Raw genomic sequence first — 16893 nt, forward strand, 5'->3', positions numbered from 1 at the left:
TTTGTCTCTAAACTACTTTCAATTCTCAAAGGTAAGGCTGTTTTGGGTATCCATATTTTGCACATGTGTTCTCTTTGTCTAGACTAACCTGTATGTATGCCCCTCCACCATCCTCTCTTCTCACTAACACATTTTTCAAGTCTAGTATAGAACAGGACATCATAAAAATGCAAGCCCTGAGAGAGTAGTGAGCAAGTCTTATTTGCTGTTAATCCCTATTGTCTAGCAAATTAGAGGTGATCACTATATATTGTTAAATGAATTATAAGCTGGTTTATCAATTTTCATTTGTTCAAATGAAGAGTTGTCACATTTCAGAAATATACTTCAAAGCACTTGTTAAAATTGATATAGACGTTTCTTTGTGGGATAAACTTCAATGTGAAATTTCAATAGGAAGTTTTTGTTGTTATTATACAAGTAATACTCCAGTGTATGTAAGTAGATGCCTATAATTCTTTACTCTTGTACAACTTGAAGAGTTAATTTACATTCAAGGCTAGAGAGCTTTCTGCTGATAGGTGGCATGAGAGTGTCAGAACACTTCAACTGAACTTTATCAAACTGAGTGGCAGGTTGGTTTATCTAAATTGAGGACTTCTTTTCGCCCTACCTTTTAATTGTGGATCATTCTTAAGGTGTTTTATTATAATTGTGCACAGCTTGTGCTGTTTTATTGATTAAACTGCTGTGAAGCTCTTGGCGCAAGTACAGCATAAACTACGTGATATAAACCTTTTAAGGTTATTGTTATGCTTGTAGTCAGATGGCTGCAGTTGTGATGGCTGTGATTGAAAAACAAATGAAATGTTTTTAGGAAACTGTAATCACATTAGTCTTGACATTTCACTACTTCCTCCTGGGTAACTAATAGATTCTTTTCATTTCTAAAAAGAAACTTCTAATTAAATATTATTTTTCTTCTTTTTTTTTTGTTAGAAAAGGTCTAATTCTATGAAGACCTATTAGGCTGTATGAAGTTTCACCTCTTTCTTCATATTTGAGTTATTACTGTGCATGCCATGTGTATATGCATACACATATTTCAAGAGGCTTAGGATTTAATGTAAGGATTTAATAACTTAATTCAAGAGGTCTAGGCGTATTTACTTACTATTAGATAAAGAACATGTACTTATAAGTAATTAGATTTCATTAGAAAACATAAAGAACCGAAAATTGTGATTCAGAATAAATCTGATATTGATGATTATGAAATTACCAAGTTCTTTGAGCAAGGATAGGAAGCAAACAAAAGAGATGGAGTGTGAGGTCCTTCGACCTCATAATACTGTAAAATATTATACATTTAACACACCAGAACAGCAAAACCTGAGGCAGCTTTGGTAGTCAGATTGTCAGTTTGAATCCAGGCTTTATCATATACTATTTCTGTGATCTTGAGAACATTTTTTAACCTCTTAAGTCTCTGTTTCCTTATCTATATAAATAGGATAATAGTAATAGCTAACTGATATGGCTATTGTAAGGATTTTATAACTTAATCCAAGTAAAGTATTAGAACATTTTAATCACTAAGTGTTGGCTCAACCAAACTCATCATAAATAGAATGCCTACTGGTACGAGGTACCATAAGGCATAGAAAAAAAGCAAGGTAATTTCTGTCTTTCAGGGTATTTCCGTGCCCATTCGATGCATGACACAGTTCTGAATGCAAACCTGGTAGAATTAAAAGTACCGGCATCATTTCCCTCGAGCAGAAAAAAATGCCGCTGGAAGCCTTACTAAGTCAATAAATGGTAAGTGTGTTGCATATGAATAGTGTGTGAGTTTAAAAAAATACATTCATACTGAGTCACTAATGCTGACGAATAAGTTAAGGCTGTGGCTGGTCAGTATTTTCTTGAGAACTGATGTTACCAGTTGCTTTGTATTCAGGGATTATGTATAAATGTCATTGCACTACTCTTTTTAGCTCATTACATGTGCAAGTGCATACACATAGTCAACTGAAAAAGAAAGAATTAATTTTCTCTGGTGGGCAAAGTCTCAGGATATACCTATTATGAATGAATCTGACCAGAATTAATTATTTGGGTCTTGTAACATCAATATTCAATTTGCCAAAGTTAGGACCCCTCTCAGGAGTAAAATAGCCATGATTTAGCTCTCTAAATTAAAAAGGTTGAATGGCATTACCTCATATACATAATTCATTTTAATTAAATGCATATTCTTAAATACCTTCTTAATGGATATCCAATGCCTCATTAATCTTAAATGTAACAACTTGAGATCCTTTGGGAAGTCATGTGATGACTCAAAATTCACAAACATAATGTGTAATGCCCAAGTAGAATGTCTATTAGGCAATCTATGCAGGTTGAGTATATGCCAGGTATGATACTCATTTACAGTGCTGTTAGCTCAGGAAAATGTTAAACAGATAAAAGACATAGATTCAAAAAGCTGTTTTTTCTACCATCTATTTTTAAAATTCTCTTTCAAATAACACTGAGATACTAATATTTTAATTTTTCTTCTAAGAGGAGAGTTTATGAGGGTTTGAGATAGACTGAGTTAACCCAAGTCAAATAAGGTTTCTTTTGTGTAATGGAAGTTTCCTGTGCATGTTAGACTATGAACTTACCAAAAGCAGAAATTTCTCTCTGCTTTGTTTACTTCTATGTCACCAGAATCTAGAAAATTCCCTCACATATGGAAGTCAATAAAAATTCCATGACTGAATGAATAATCTTCAAATACACTACAGTGCATTATGACTGCCTGAGAAGGTAACATGTCAGCATTGACCTACTTGATGTCCTCAATCTTTTTTACACTTTTTGAGACTGTAATATTTCAATGGAAGTAATTAGGGTACACTTTTCTGGCCCATAGTTGTGTCTTCCATCACAATCCCTGATAGAATTCACACTGATTGTGAGACATTAAGCTAAAGAATGTGATAAATGTCTTCACGCAAACCCACCACCATTACGAGAGAGAAAGATGTGATGCATGAAAACAAAACAAAATACAATTCTTAGTTTTATGAGCTCTCAAAAATAGATGAATTACTAATTAGACATCCAAGAAATATGCTTTGCATGTTTCATTTCTTTAGTTTCTTATATTGCCAGAAGATGTGAAATCGCAATATACTATCTCTCATTATTTTGGCATAGCATACTTTTATAATGTAGTTTCTTTACAAAACAGATACTTCTAAAAGAAGAAAAATAAGTCTCTGAAGTTTCTCTAGTACATCAATTCATTTGAGGGAAAGAATAAAAGAGAGTGAGATGGGACACACCCACAGACACATTTCCAGAAAAGGCTACAAAGCCTGCAGAGACGGAATCAAACATATAGCTTTTACTGACTACAAAATACCCTTGTGAAATTTGAGAACTGCATGAGGCATTCTGCTTTTTGAAGCACTTTTACTTCATTAATTTAGGCAATGTGCACAATAACTTTGTGAGTTGAATCAGAAGCACGGTCCCATTTTACAGATAATGAAATTGTGACACCAGGCAGTAGGAGGAATTTGTATAAGGTTATGTGAGTAATGAATAGTATATTACAGAGATGGGATAAACAAATTGCAGTCATTAAATATGTACACTAGTATGGCTATGAATAAAAGAAAGAAGAGGGTTTTGGTAGAGAAGGAATATAGAATTGGACAGGCAGTAGAGCAACCTGATGATATGTCACTGAAATTTTTTAAGTCTTAAGCAAAGGTTCACAGAGGAACTAAGGTTGAATATAGAATCTTGTAGCTCATCACACACAAAGAACACAACGAGATTCAGAGAGAAGTTTTTATAAATGAAGCTATTCAAATGATAATTCTTTTAATCAAATTTTCCTTCAGTCTATTCAAATTTTTAAAAAGTAACTAATATTTATATAGACTTACAGTGTGTCAGGAACAGTTCTTATTGCTTTGCATGCATTAATTCATTTAGTTATCCTGACCATCTGTTTTGTAGATTAGAAGATTGAGGCAGAAGGAGATTAGGTAACTTGCTCAAGGTCATATAGCAGAAATTTGTGCCCAGGCAATCTGGCTCCAGAGACCACACTCTTAAGACTACACTACTCTGCCTCTAGATAACTGAGCTACTCTCTTTTTTTTTATTCTACTGAATTAAGAATTTAAATTAAATTGGGGCAATATTACAGCACAGGAGTTAAACACAAGGAATTGAAGGTTGACCCTCCTTAGTTCTAGTGCTTTCTCTGAAACTGATTAGCTATGTAATTTTTAACAACTTATTTAATTTCTCTAAGACAGTCTTCTGTTGAATGGAAGGAAAAATAGTATGTATAGATTTACTAGAAGAATTACATGAAAGGACAAATACAAAAATGTTTAGCGAAGTACCTGACTTTTAGTAAAAAGCCATTTAATGTTAAAATTATTATTATTGACTGAATCAATCATTTGCTTTAATATCAAAAGGTTTCAACCGTGTTGAGAAGAACAGATTCAGTGGGAAAATTTTCTATGAGCATCTTTTGTTATAACTGCTGTTACCGGATTGGTTATCATTAGCTTCTTTTGCATACTGCTCTGAGATTTTTGAAATGACATTTTAAAGTGTTTGTGTAGAAAGTGGTTCATGTAAAAATTGTCAGATCACTAAGACCCAAGAACAGAGAAAATCCTGATGCATCCCTAAAATTCAATAAAGATATTTAAAAAGCACATTTATTGAAGTTAGAAATATTGAATTGATTTTTTAAAAAGATGCTTCAAAAGGCCTTCTGAATAACTTTCGATGAGTTTAAAAGAGTGAATTGAAGAGTAGTGAGACTGTGAGACTAAATGGAACTTTTGTTAAATGCTTTGGAACTCTTTAGGAAAAAAGTAGAAATATTCATTAATTTTTTTATTTTAATGGAAGTATCAGTTACAAAAAATAAAATAAATGTACTATAAATATTTAGTCTGACAAGTTTTTATAAATGTACGTATCTGTGTAATCACCATCCTGATCAAGATACAGAACATTTTCATCTCTGCAAGAAGCTCCCTAGTGCCTCTTTCAATTCAATCCCCACCTCAAACTCTACCCTCCTCTGACGTTGACAAATGCTTTCTGATTCCTTTTTGGCATTCATATAGACTATATGTCATGCTTCTTTTACTCCACATAATAGTTTTTGAATTCATTCATTTTGTTACATTATCAGCGGGTCATGTTTTTTCTTACTGAGTATTATGACATTGTGTATTAGGTCCTCCTTATCCATGGTTTCAATTTCTTTTTTCTTTTCTTTTCTGTTCTTTTTTTTTTTTTTTTGAAATGGAGTTTCACTTTTGTTGCTTAGGCTGGAGTGCAATGGCGCGATCTCGACTCACTGCAACCTCCGCCTCCCAGGTTCAAGAGATTCTCCTGCCTCAGCATCCCGAGTAGCTGGGATTACAGACATGCACCACCACGCCCGGATAATTCTGTATTTTTTAGTAGAGATGTGGTTTCTCCATGTTGGTCAGGCTGGCCTCTAACTCCCGACCTCAGGTGATCCGCCCACCTCGGCCTTCCAAAGTCCTGGAATTAACAGGCATGAACCACCGCGCCCGGCCTCATGGTTTCAATTTCTATGGTTTAGTTACATACAATCAACCAAGCCTAAAAATATTAAATAAAACTTTCCAGCAATAAACAATTCATAACTTCTAAGTTGCACAGCATTCTGAGTAGCATGATGAAATTTTGTGCCACCTTACTCCATCCTGCTTGGGATGTGAATTATCCTTTGGTCCGGAATGTCCATGCTGCATAGTCTACCTGCCAATTAATCATTCAGTGGCCATCATTGGTTATCAGATGGACTGTGATGGTATCATAGTGTTTTTGTTCAAGTAACCCTTATTTTACTTAATAACGGCCCCAAGGCACAAGAGTAGTGATGCTGGCATATTGCTGTAAGTGTTCTATTTTATTATTAGTTATTGTTGTTAATCTCTTACTGTGCCTAAGTTTATAATTTCAACCTTATCACAGGTATACATGCATAAGAAAAAAACATAGCAGTGTATATAGGATTTGGTGCTATTTGAGATTTCAAGCACCTTCTGCGTGTCTTGGTATATACCTCTTGCAAATAAAGCATGATTTTTCTTACTATGCAAATAAGTAACGCTACTTATAAGTATACTTATAAGTAATCATTCCTTATCTGCAGGAGATACATTCCAGGACCCCCAGGAGATGCTTGAAAGCCCAAATAGCACCAAACCCTATATATGCTATGGGTATATACTATATTTTATAGTTGAAAATGTCAGCAATTTTATCTTCATTCACTTGTTGCAGAAAAATGTTTCTCCAGTATTTGGCTATAATGACTACTATGAATATTCTTGAATAAGTCTTTTGGATATATGTTTTCATTTCTCTTGTATAAATACAAGTGAAATTGATGAGCCATTGGGTGAATGATGGTTTAACTTCATAAGAGATTGGCAGTCTACAAAGCTATACAAATTTATGTTCCTAACAACTGCGTATAAAGTTTCCAGATGTAGATATATTAGCATTTTCTATTTTTTGTGCACTTTTCATAATTGTGATTTTCTAGGAGATTGCCTATTTTATCTAAATCGTCCAATTCTTAGCATTACTTTATCCACAATACCACCTTTGATATCTGTAGAATCTTTGGTAATTTCCTCTCTTTTGTTCCTGATATTGGGAATTAGTCTTATTAGTCTCTCTCTCTCTCTCTCTCTCTGTCTCTCTCTCTCTCTCTCTCTCTCTCTCACACACACACACACACACACACATTGTTATTAACCAGTCTTTCTAATTTTTTATCAATTTTCTTCATTTTTACAAGAAACTAATTTTTGGCATTGCTTGATTGTATTTCCATTTTATTTACTCTTGCTGTTATTTCTTTTTCATTTCATTTTGTTCTAATAATTTTGGAATTGCCACTCTGTTAACTTCTTGAGTTAAAAGCTTTGAATGTTACCTTGGACCATTTTCTTTTCGAGTATAGCCATATAGCTGTATTTTTTCGCTGCATATGTTACTCGACACAGTTGATTGTGGCTGATTGCCAAAAGTGAGATTAACTCTCCACTCAAAACTGTGTGAGAAGTTGAGACTGGTGACATCACAAACACCAGTAGGCTGTGAAAAGGGTTATTACCTATATAGGGGGATTTTCTGGGTAAAGTAGGACAGGCTCAAGACAGTTTAGGTAACTTGAGGGAAGCAGAGAGAGTGAGTTAATTTTTAGTATGGCTAAGAGGTGGGAATGGGAAGATTTCATGCCTGTGCAAATGGATCTGAGCTTCAGTGATATGAATGTTCTGCTAGTACCACGGAAGGAGGTAGGTAAACTTTTTAATTGGCTTGGCTAGATGTAGGACAAAAGAGGAAGGGGGAGGATAGGCTTGTAAGCTGTCAGTAGTGAAACATCAAAAATGGAGTCTTTCTCTTTATTATAGCCATATCTATCTCCATTCCACTAATTCTATGTTGCATTTTATTATTATTTGGTAACAAATATTTTCTAATTTCCTATGTATTTCTTTTTTGACCTATGAGTTATTCAGAAATGAGTATCTTAATTTCAAATATTGAAATTATTTGAGGCATTTTATTTGTATTTTATCCTTATTGATATCTAATATAATTTAATTAGAAATCTAATTTAACACCATTGTAGTCAGAAAGCAAGACTTTGTATTTTTCAGTCCCTTGAAATTTATTGAGATGTGTTTTATAGCCCACCAGATAATATATGTGCAGTTAAAAAATGTATATTATGATTCTGATAGGTGTTGTTTTCTATAAATATAAATTAGGTACAGGATGTTGATAGTGTTTTTCAAATATTCTTTACCATAAACAGCATTTCTTTCATTGTTCTGTCAATTACTGACAGGAGCATGTTAAAACTTCCAATGCGATTATGGACTTGTCTGTTTCTTTCTTTAGTTATATTTTCACTTCATGAATTTGAATCTTTGTTATTAGGTTCACATACTCTGTTTTAGGTACATTAGTATGTCTCTAATAATTTGACTTTTTATCATTATGAAATGTCTCTACTTCTGATTATACTCCTTAATTTGCCTGATAATAATATAGCCATGTTGACTTTCATATGGTTACCGTATTTATGGTGTATATAGACATAGAAATAGATATATATGTGCCCTTTTACATTCAATCTATGCCTTATATTTAAAATGTTTCTTGTTTTCCGAACTTTGACGATTTGAATATAATATGCCTGTGTGTGCGTATGTTTTTTGTTTTTTTTGTTTTTTTTTGGTGTGGGGTGGGTGGTATTTCTCTTGCTTGGTACTAACTTCCTGAATTTGCAGTCTGGTGTCTGTCACTAATTTTAGAAAATTTTTGGTCATTGTTACATTAAATGTTTCTTTTTCTCTTTTCTCTTTTTGACATTCCAATTTCATATATGTTATATCTTTTGGTATTGTCTCACAATTTTGAGATGTCCTGTTCTATTTTGTTTTCTATTCTTGTTTCTCTTTGCATTACAGTTGTGAGTGTTCTATTGTTCTGTTTTCAAGTGCACTGATTCTTTCCTTGGCCATGTCCAGTTTTTTGGTGAGTTCGTTGAAAGCATACTTTAATTCTGTGTCTGTGTTTTTCTATATCTAGCATTTCCTCTTGACTCTTTTTTTTATAGTTTCCATCTCCCTGTTTACATTACCCATCTGTTCTTGCTTCTTATACACTTGTGGCATTAGAGCCCTTAACATATTAATCATAGTTATTTTAAATTCCCTGTCTGATGATTCCCATATCTGTTTCTTATCTTAGTGTGGTTCTGATGAAACTCTGTTTTCTTTCTCCAGAGTGTGTTTTTACTTCCCTTTTGGGACTTGTAAATGTTGTTGAAAGCCAGATATATTGCATTAGGCTACTATTTCCCTTCCCTCCCTGGGTCACCTGGAAGATGTCTCTTGGATTATCACTGTGAGAAGCTGGTGGAAATTCTGGAAATCTCACTGTGAGAAGCTGGTGGAAACAAAGTAAATATGCCATTAGTGTGAGGATTTATGTTAATCTGACTAACAGCCTGTGTTTAGTGTTGATTACAGCAGTAGATACCCAAGTGTTATTGTATTTTTACCTGTTATCTTTGGGCTTCCCTATGTACTCTTCTTCAGAAAGCCTGTTTTGCATCTCATTCGGCTGTAACGCACTATCTTTACACTGGATTCCTGTTGGCATAATACTCAAATATAAAGGGAAGGGGATAATTTTGTAATCTTCTCATTAATCTGCTGCTTAGTGGGCCTGTATCTCCAAGGTATGACCTTCACAAGTGTTTCTGAAATAACATAGCTTTTATTCCCCTTCCTCCTACTCCTGTTCTAGTACAGAATTTTCAGTCTATTTCCTCGAAACCCTGAACTCCGTTGACCATGTTTCCCCCAACTCCCTTTGGTGAGACAGGAAGTCTAGTGACTGGAATAAGGAGGAGAAATTCTCTTCTGAAGTTTGAAGTTTGCACTGTGGCTAAGTCCTTTGCCTAAAAGATTAGGGGAAATATTGTGATGATTGTACGCAAGGGCTACTCTTGCCCTTCCCTGACAGTCACCAGGGGGGATTTGTCGTGGATTGTCAAAGTGAGAAACCGGTGGAAATCATGGAGAGGAAATTTAGGAAAGTTTGTCCCCCATTCCACCCCAAGACTGTGTCTCCTAGGAGTTTCTTACTCTCCAACTAGTCCATAATAAGCCTCCTACAATTTATCCCAATTCCCAGTGTTTCTGCCAGTTTCTGGCTTCAGTAGTTTCTGCTTCAGGTAGGCAGATTGCAGCTGTATCTTTTCAGATGTGCCTGATTTTCTGGATTGAAGGATGGTGGTTTGCCCTGTGATCTCCAACTTTATTATGGGTCCAAAAAAAGTCCCTGATTTTCAGTTTTTCTAGCTTTTTCTGGTTTTAAATATAGGAGTGGCTCTTTGCATGTCAGAACTGAAACCAGAAGTCTGCAGTATTTCTTGTATGTAAAATATAGGTGGTTTTGTTTTTTTTCATCTAATCTGACAATCTCTCCCTTTATTTAGTGTATTTGGTCCATTTACGTTTAATTTCATAATGGATATGTTTATATTTAAGTCTACTATCTTGGTATTTGTTTTACATTTGTTCTGTCTATTCTTTGTTTCTCTGTTCTTCCTTTCCTGACTTCTTTTCAGTCAGGCATTTTTTAGCATTTCATTTTATCATAGGGAATCCCCAAGATAACAGGGAAAAATAGAATAATACTGGGGTACCTACTGCTGTATCTCTCTATTGGATTATTACCTATAGTTTTCTATTTTATGTTTTAGTAATTATTATAAAGTATTAACTGTCTATGTCATCATAATCTACCTTTAAATAATATTATGTGGCTTCATGGCAAATGTATAAGCCTTTCAATAGTATTGTTTCATTTACCCTTTCCTCCCTTTTTGCTCCTGTCACATATTACACCATTCCATATGCAGAAACCTCACAATTCATTTTATTATTTTGTTTTAAATGGTTATTAGTCTTTTAAAATATATATATTTATGTATGTGGGCTCCCAGCTTTCTGTAGCTGTTGATTTACCCTTTTATAGAAATTTCTCTCAGATATTTTGTCCCAACTCCATTCTTCAGTCAGGTGTTGCTTTGTCCTAGGGGAAGGCCCCATCTGCCTCAAGGAGGTCCTGTCAGTTTCTTTACCTTTTTAACTCAGTCTTTGGCCAACTACTCCTGAATTTGTTTAGTGTGCCTGTGTCTCCAAGCTATAACCTTCGGAAGTGTTTCTGAAGTAGCATAGCTTTTGTTCCCCTTTCCTTCTACTCCTGTTCTAGTGCAGAATTTTTAGTCTATTTCCTCAAAACCCTGAACTCTGTTGATCACGTTTCCCTCAACTCCCTTTGGTGAGACAGGAAGTCTAGTGACTGGAGTCTATGAAGAGAATTGGTAGGTGAATACATATTGCCCTGTGGCTGGGGCTCTTTGGGATTCTAATTCATCATATTAGCTCACATGTAGCCACAAAAAGTTTGATATACATTTATCTGGTTTATCCTGTCCTCGATCAATTATTTCTTCTTGTTCTTCACCAGGAATAAATGCAGTGGTGATATGTTTTCTTATAGAAAGGGCTTGTCACTGTCTGGATATTAGCTCATTTAGATTTCTTTGCATTCTTAACTGTCTGCATTTTTTTATTGTTGAGTAGTTTGTTCAGCTTATTTCCAGCTTTATAGTTCTCCCAACATTATTACTTTTAAAATTCTAACTGGAAGTGGAAGTCCTCTTATTGTTGTGTAAAACATCTCCTGCCTACTTGACAGGTGCCATCAGCCAATTTGTAGATAACCTATTGCATATGCAAGTGAAAGCATTTTACAACTAGTCTTCTCTTTATAGACATTTATGCGGAATAACTATATTTAAGGCATGGATGAAGAATTCAGGGCTATAGAAAGATCTTATCAATATATCTCAGAGCTACTGTTGTGGTAGCAGCAGGGGTTCATCACAGGTCATGCAAGTTGTTCGGCTTGACTAATGAAGAATATGGCTTCTTTTACTGAGTTAATCATAGGTCCTAAGGCTTCTGGTGTCATCAGGCTCAAGAAGAACTGTAAGAACACCAAATTGTGAGTAGCAAGGGAGAAGTGAACACATTAGTATCTGCAGGGATGTGAACAGAAATAAAGGCCAGAATAATATCTGTTTAGAATTTCTAAATGTCTATGTCCTTCTGTGGTGCCCACCACTGGGAGAGGGGGTAGAAAATAACAAACCCTAATAATAAACACTCTCTAGTCTTAAACATGCACAGCATGATGATGGCCATTCAACCCAGTCATGGAACCACTAATTGGATGATTATCTTTTGTATAGATGCTGCTTCTATATACTTTCCGAACCTCAAGAACCTCTGTTGCTTAGTGCTGAGGAGCTCTCCCTATCTTCACACTCCTTCACATGGAAAAAGTGTGTGTGTGAGATTGTGTTTATTGAGGGGGATGGGAGCTTATATATTTTTTCAAAGCGAACTTTATTTTTAAAGCAGTTTAGGGCCTGGGTGCAGTGGCTCATGCCTCTAATCCTAGCAATTTGGGAGGCTGAGGTGGGAGGATTGCTTGAGGCCAGGAATTGGAGACTAGCCTGGGCTACTTAGTGAGACCCTGTCTTTATAGAAAAATGATGATAAAAATTAGCTGAGCATGGTGGCACGTGCCTGTAGTCCTACCTACTCAACAGGGTGAGACAGGAGGATGGCTTAAACCCAGGAGTTTGAGGCTGCATTCAGTTATGATCCTGCCACTGCACTCTAGTCTGGGCAAGAGAGCGAGGCCCAGTCTCTAAATATAATGAAAATAATAATATAAATAAGGTAAATAAATCAGTTTTGGATTTACATAAAAATTGTGAAGATAGTATGGAGTGTTTGCATATATCTCAAACTTAGTTACCCCTGTTATTAATATCTTACATTAGTATGCTATAGTTATTACAGTGAGAAGACTTTAATTAAGCCCATACTTTACTCAGATTTTCTTCATTTTTATCTAATGGAAGGATCCCGTTCTAGGATCCCTAACCAGGACACCACATTATGCTTAGCTGTCAATATCTCCTTAAGGCTTCTCTTGGTTGTGACAGTTTCTTAAAATTTCCTTGTTTTTCATAATCTTGATAGTTTTGAGAAGTGTTGGTCATGTATGTTTCAGAATGTTCCTCTATTGGGATATATCTGACGTTTTTTAACAGGTTATATGTTTTTGGAAGGAAGATTATAGAGGCAAAGTGCCCTTCTCATCTCATCAAACCAAGGACACACAATATCAGTTTGACTTAGCACTATTGATGTTGACCTTGATCACCTGGAGGAGAAAACATTTGTCAGGTTTCTCCACTATAAAGTTACTCTTCTTATTTCTCACTTTAAATTCTGTACTCTTTTGAAGAAAGTCCCTATGTGAAGCCCACACTTAAGGAGTCAATAGTTTCACTTTTCCTCCTGAGATTTGTCCTCCCTTCCCATCTTATTTATTCAATCAATTATTTTTATCAGTATGATTTCGTAGATATATATTGAAACTTTGAGTTACATCTAATATCATTTTATATATTTTCTTGTTCAAATTGTTCTAAATTTGGTCATTGCAAGTTGTTTCACTTGCTTTTTGTGTTCCCTTTTTTCCTTTCTTTTTGGCACTTTCTTATTTTCTGAAGCAGAATACTCCGGACTCCTCTTCTGTATTTCTGTATTTCACTTGCTTTTTGTGTTCCCTGTTTTTCTTTCTTTCTGTATTTCCTACCGCATTCCCAGTATTAGCCATTTTTTTTTGTCCAAGAAGCCCTGGTTATTTTTCATGGAGAATGATATTAGAAACCAATATCTGGGTGCGAAGTGAGTTGTTTATCCCTACTGGGGTGTAACATTTCTTCTAGGCCCTCTCAGCTGACAGAGCAAGGAAATATTTAGTATATGCTAACTCTTGTATATACAAATATCTTTATATATGTATGTGTTTGGAACTGTCTCTTTATAAGTTAAATATGAATGTCTGTTGATGTCTTCAACTGTAACCCATTACCGCATCAATTATTCTGATCTCATCACATTGCTTATCTGTAAATTCCCACTCCGAAAGTGAGAAGACTGGATCCCCTCTATTCACCATCCTTTAACTTAATTGTTCAATTCTATATTGAATTGTGTTTTATGGCCTACCATAGAATATATGTACACATATATGAGTTAGCAACTCTGATACTATAGCAGTGTTGGAATTGTATTAGTATTAGTATAACTATACTAAAACTATTATACCATTAGTATTCCTATACTAATACTATTATACTATACTAATAGTATACCTATGCTAATCCTATTATACTATTAGTATTATATGCATACAATACATATTATCATAGCAGTATTAGAATTTTATTAGTATTAGTATACCTATACTAATCCTATTATACTATTAGTATTATATGTATACTATTAGTATATTATATATTAGTATACCTACATACCTAATATACCTATATAATAGTATACCTATATATTAGTATACCTATACTAGTACATTATACTATTAGTATAGTATACTAATAGTATATGTGTAATACTAATAGTATAATAGGATTAGTATAGGTATACTAATACTAATTATATACAATTACATAGTATTACTATACTAGCAATATTAGTGTACTAGTACTATTAGTATGCTAATACTAATAGTACTGATATAGTAATACTAATAGTAGAGTATTAGTATGCTAATTCTAATAGTACTAGTATATTATTAGTATACTATAGCAGTATTAGAGTTGGTAAAGTCTACCTGTACATATATTACATGGTCGGACACAAAACACAAACATATCTTGATAAATTTCAAGGATTAAAGCATACAAAGTTTTGTTTCTTGTCTTCAATGGTATTAAATTAGGGATCAGTGAGAGTAAGGTATTAAGTAAATTCCAAAATATTTATAAATTAACCTGAATAACTCTTATATTAGTGGGAAAAAAATCACACGAGAGATTATAAAATATTTCTCACTGAATAATAAAGGAACACGACATAACTAAAATGAAGAAGAAGAAAGGAAATGAAAGAAAGAAGAAAGAAAGAAAGAAAAAGAAAGAAGAGAGGAAGGGAGAGAGGGAGAGAGGAAAGGAGGGAGGCAGGGAGGGAGGGAGGAAGGAAGGAAGGAAGGAAGGAAGGAAAGAAGGAAGGAAAGAAGGAAGGAAGGAACGAAGTGAGGGAAGGAAACTCCCATTTTTGTCGCTTAGTTCTATGCTGCAGCACTCTTTCAACACTTCGCCAGGCAGCCAGTTTACAACTCCATCTTAGTTTTCACTTCCTGCTTCTGCTGACTGTAGATCAACCAGAGATCAAAATGTAGGGTTTTCTCAAGTCTTTCTGAGTATGAATTCTGCCCTGGGCATGCACGTATGCATGGCTTTCCAAATAGCCTTGCCCTTTTGGATGTCACAATTTCCCCCAAAAATATTCTCCTCAGCTTTTCCTTCCAGGCTTTTGACACACTTTATTTAGTTATTTATTTTTTGCCTCAAATGTAATATTTTGCCCCAGTTGGCAGCAAGTTGTTTATGCGCTTTACAATGCTTTTGAGAAATGATGGGTGACTCTATTTCGGGTAATTCTGAGTAAGGGAAAACAAAGACATGTTACTTGTGCTGGGCCTTCAGGCAGCTTTTAAATAGGTCAAAACAGACAAACTCAATTCTTTAAGGACAAATTCTCATCTGCTCTCTCTATAACCAGGGAACAGTGTTTCATATTTGGACTATGGGCTTCCATCTTCAAGATCAGCTCTGAATTGAATAGGGGAGTATAGTAAGGACAGGTAAAAATGCTGTGAAGTTTTCTTGTTACTTTACAGTTGCCTTTTTCTTCTTTCAGCATTCACTTGATTGCTGTAAAGCTCTGACTACTCTTTAGTGTTTGGACAATATTAATTCTGACAGTTTTACTTAATTTTTTGATGTTTCTGTGGATGAATGGGACTGTGGAATTACTTTTGCCATCATTTTTGCTCTTAGTACTCTATATCTTTTTCGGCCAGGTGGCTGTGTAATTTTTTTGCCCACTTTCAAATTAGGATGTTTGTATTCTGATTGTTGATGTGTCAGTTTTCTGTTTATTTGGAATATAAGTCTTTTATCAGATATGTCTTTTGCAACCATTTTCTCCCAGGTTTTAGCCTGTTTTTTGATTCTCTCCACTGTCTCTTTCACGGAGAAGAAATTTTTTATTTACTTGAAGTTCAACTTATCAATATTTTCTTTGTGAATCATGCTTTAACTATATTTATATAAAAATGTATTGGCAAACCCAGGTCACCCAGATTCTCTCGAAGATTTATCGCTTTCCATTTCACATTTAGATGTATGGTATATTTTGAGTTAATTTTTGTAAAAGGTGTCAAGTCTGTGTCTAGATTCTTTTCTTTGCATATTATAGGTCCACTTACACCAGAAACTTTTGTTGAATTGCCTTTTTTGGGGGTACTGTCTAACATTAGTTTATATTTATGTGAGTCTTATTGTGACTTTCTATTTCATTCCATATTATATGCTCTTGATTATTATAGCTTTATAGCAAACCATGAAATCAGGTAACGTGAGGTTTTCAAATTTGTTCTTAATATTGTGCTGGATCTTCTAGATTTTTTTTCTCCTTTTAATTTTAGAATCAATTTTTCAAAAACTACGAATAACTTACTGGGAATTTGACTAGGATTGTGTTGAATCTATAGCTCAAGATGTAAAGAATTGGTATTTTAAGAATATTGAGTCTTCCAATCCATAAATATAAAATATATCTGCATTTATTTATTGTTAAATTTATTTTATCAGGATTTTATGGTTTTCTCTATATAGATTCTGTGTATATTTTAATGAATGTGCATGTATTTTATTTTTTTGGAATGCTTATTGTAAATTTTGCTTTTTAAAAAAATCGATCTCAAGTTCCAAATATTCACTGCTGTTTTATACGAAAACAATTACATTTGTATGTTGAACTTGTGTCTTGTGACCATGCTATATAAACTTATTTCCTGGAGTTTTTTGGTTTGTTTATTTGGGGGGGATTTTCTTCATAGACAATCATGTTATCTGCTAAGTGAAACAGTTTTTGTTTTTCTTCCTCTCAATCTGTATAACTTTTATTTTTTCCTGTTATCTAACTCCCACTATAAATTGAATAAGACTGGTGAGAGAGGATATATTTACATTGTCCATGATCTTCAGAGAAAACCATACGGATTCTCACCATTAAATATAATATTAGTTGTAAGGTTTTTATAGATATTCTTTATCAAGTTGAAAAAGTTCTCTATTTTTATTTGCTAAGATATTTTATGATAAATAAATCA

The 16893-nt window shown here is 34.2% G+C and overlaps 1 long non-coding RNA gene across 3 annotated transcripts in view; it reads left to right on the forward strand.

The window, feature by feature from the left end:
• The window catches only part of LOC109029098 (uncharacterized), a 123595-nt gene that overhangs the window by 61211 nt on the left and 45491 nt on the right, over positions 1 to 16893 (forward strand). For 2 of the 3 annotated variants that reach the window (XR_002008109.2, XR_010129254.1), the window contains one exon: positions 1635 to 1761. This is a non-coding gene — a long non-coding RNA (uncharacterized lncRNA). Of the gene's footprint in view, positions 1 to 1634; positions 1762 to 5289; positions 5489 to 16893 lie in introns of those variants that run through there. The other variant, XR_010129255.1, reaches the window with a different exon arrangement.

This window comes from Gorilla gorilla, chromosome 10 (assembly GCF_029281585.2).
Source record: "Gorilla gorilla gorilla isolate KB3781 chromosome 10, NHGRI_mGorGor1-v2.1_pri, whole genome shotgun sequence".
NCBI classification, from domain to species: Eukaryota; Metazoa; Chordata; class Mammalia; order Primates; family Hominidae; genus Gorilla; species Gorilla gorilla.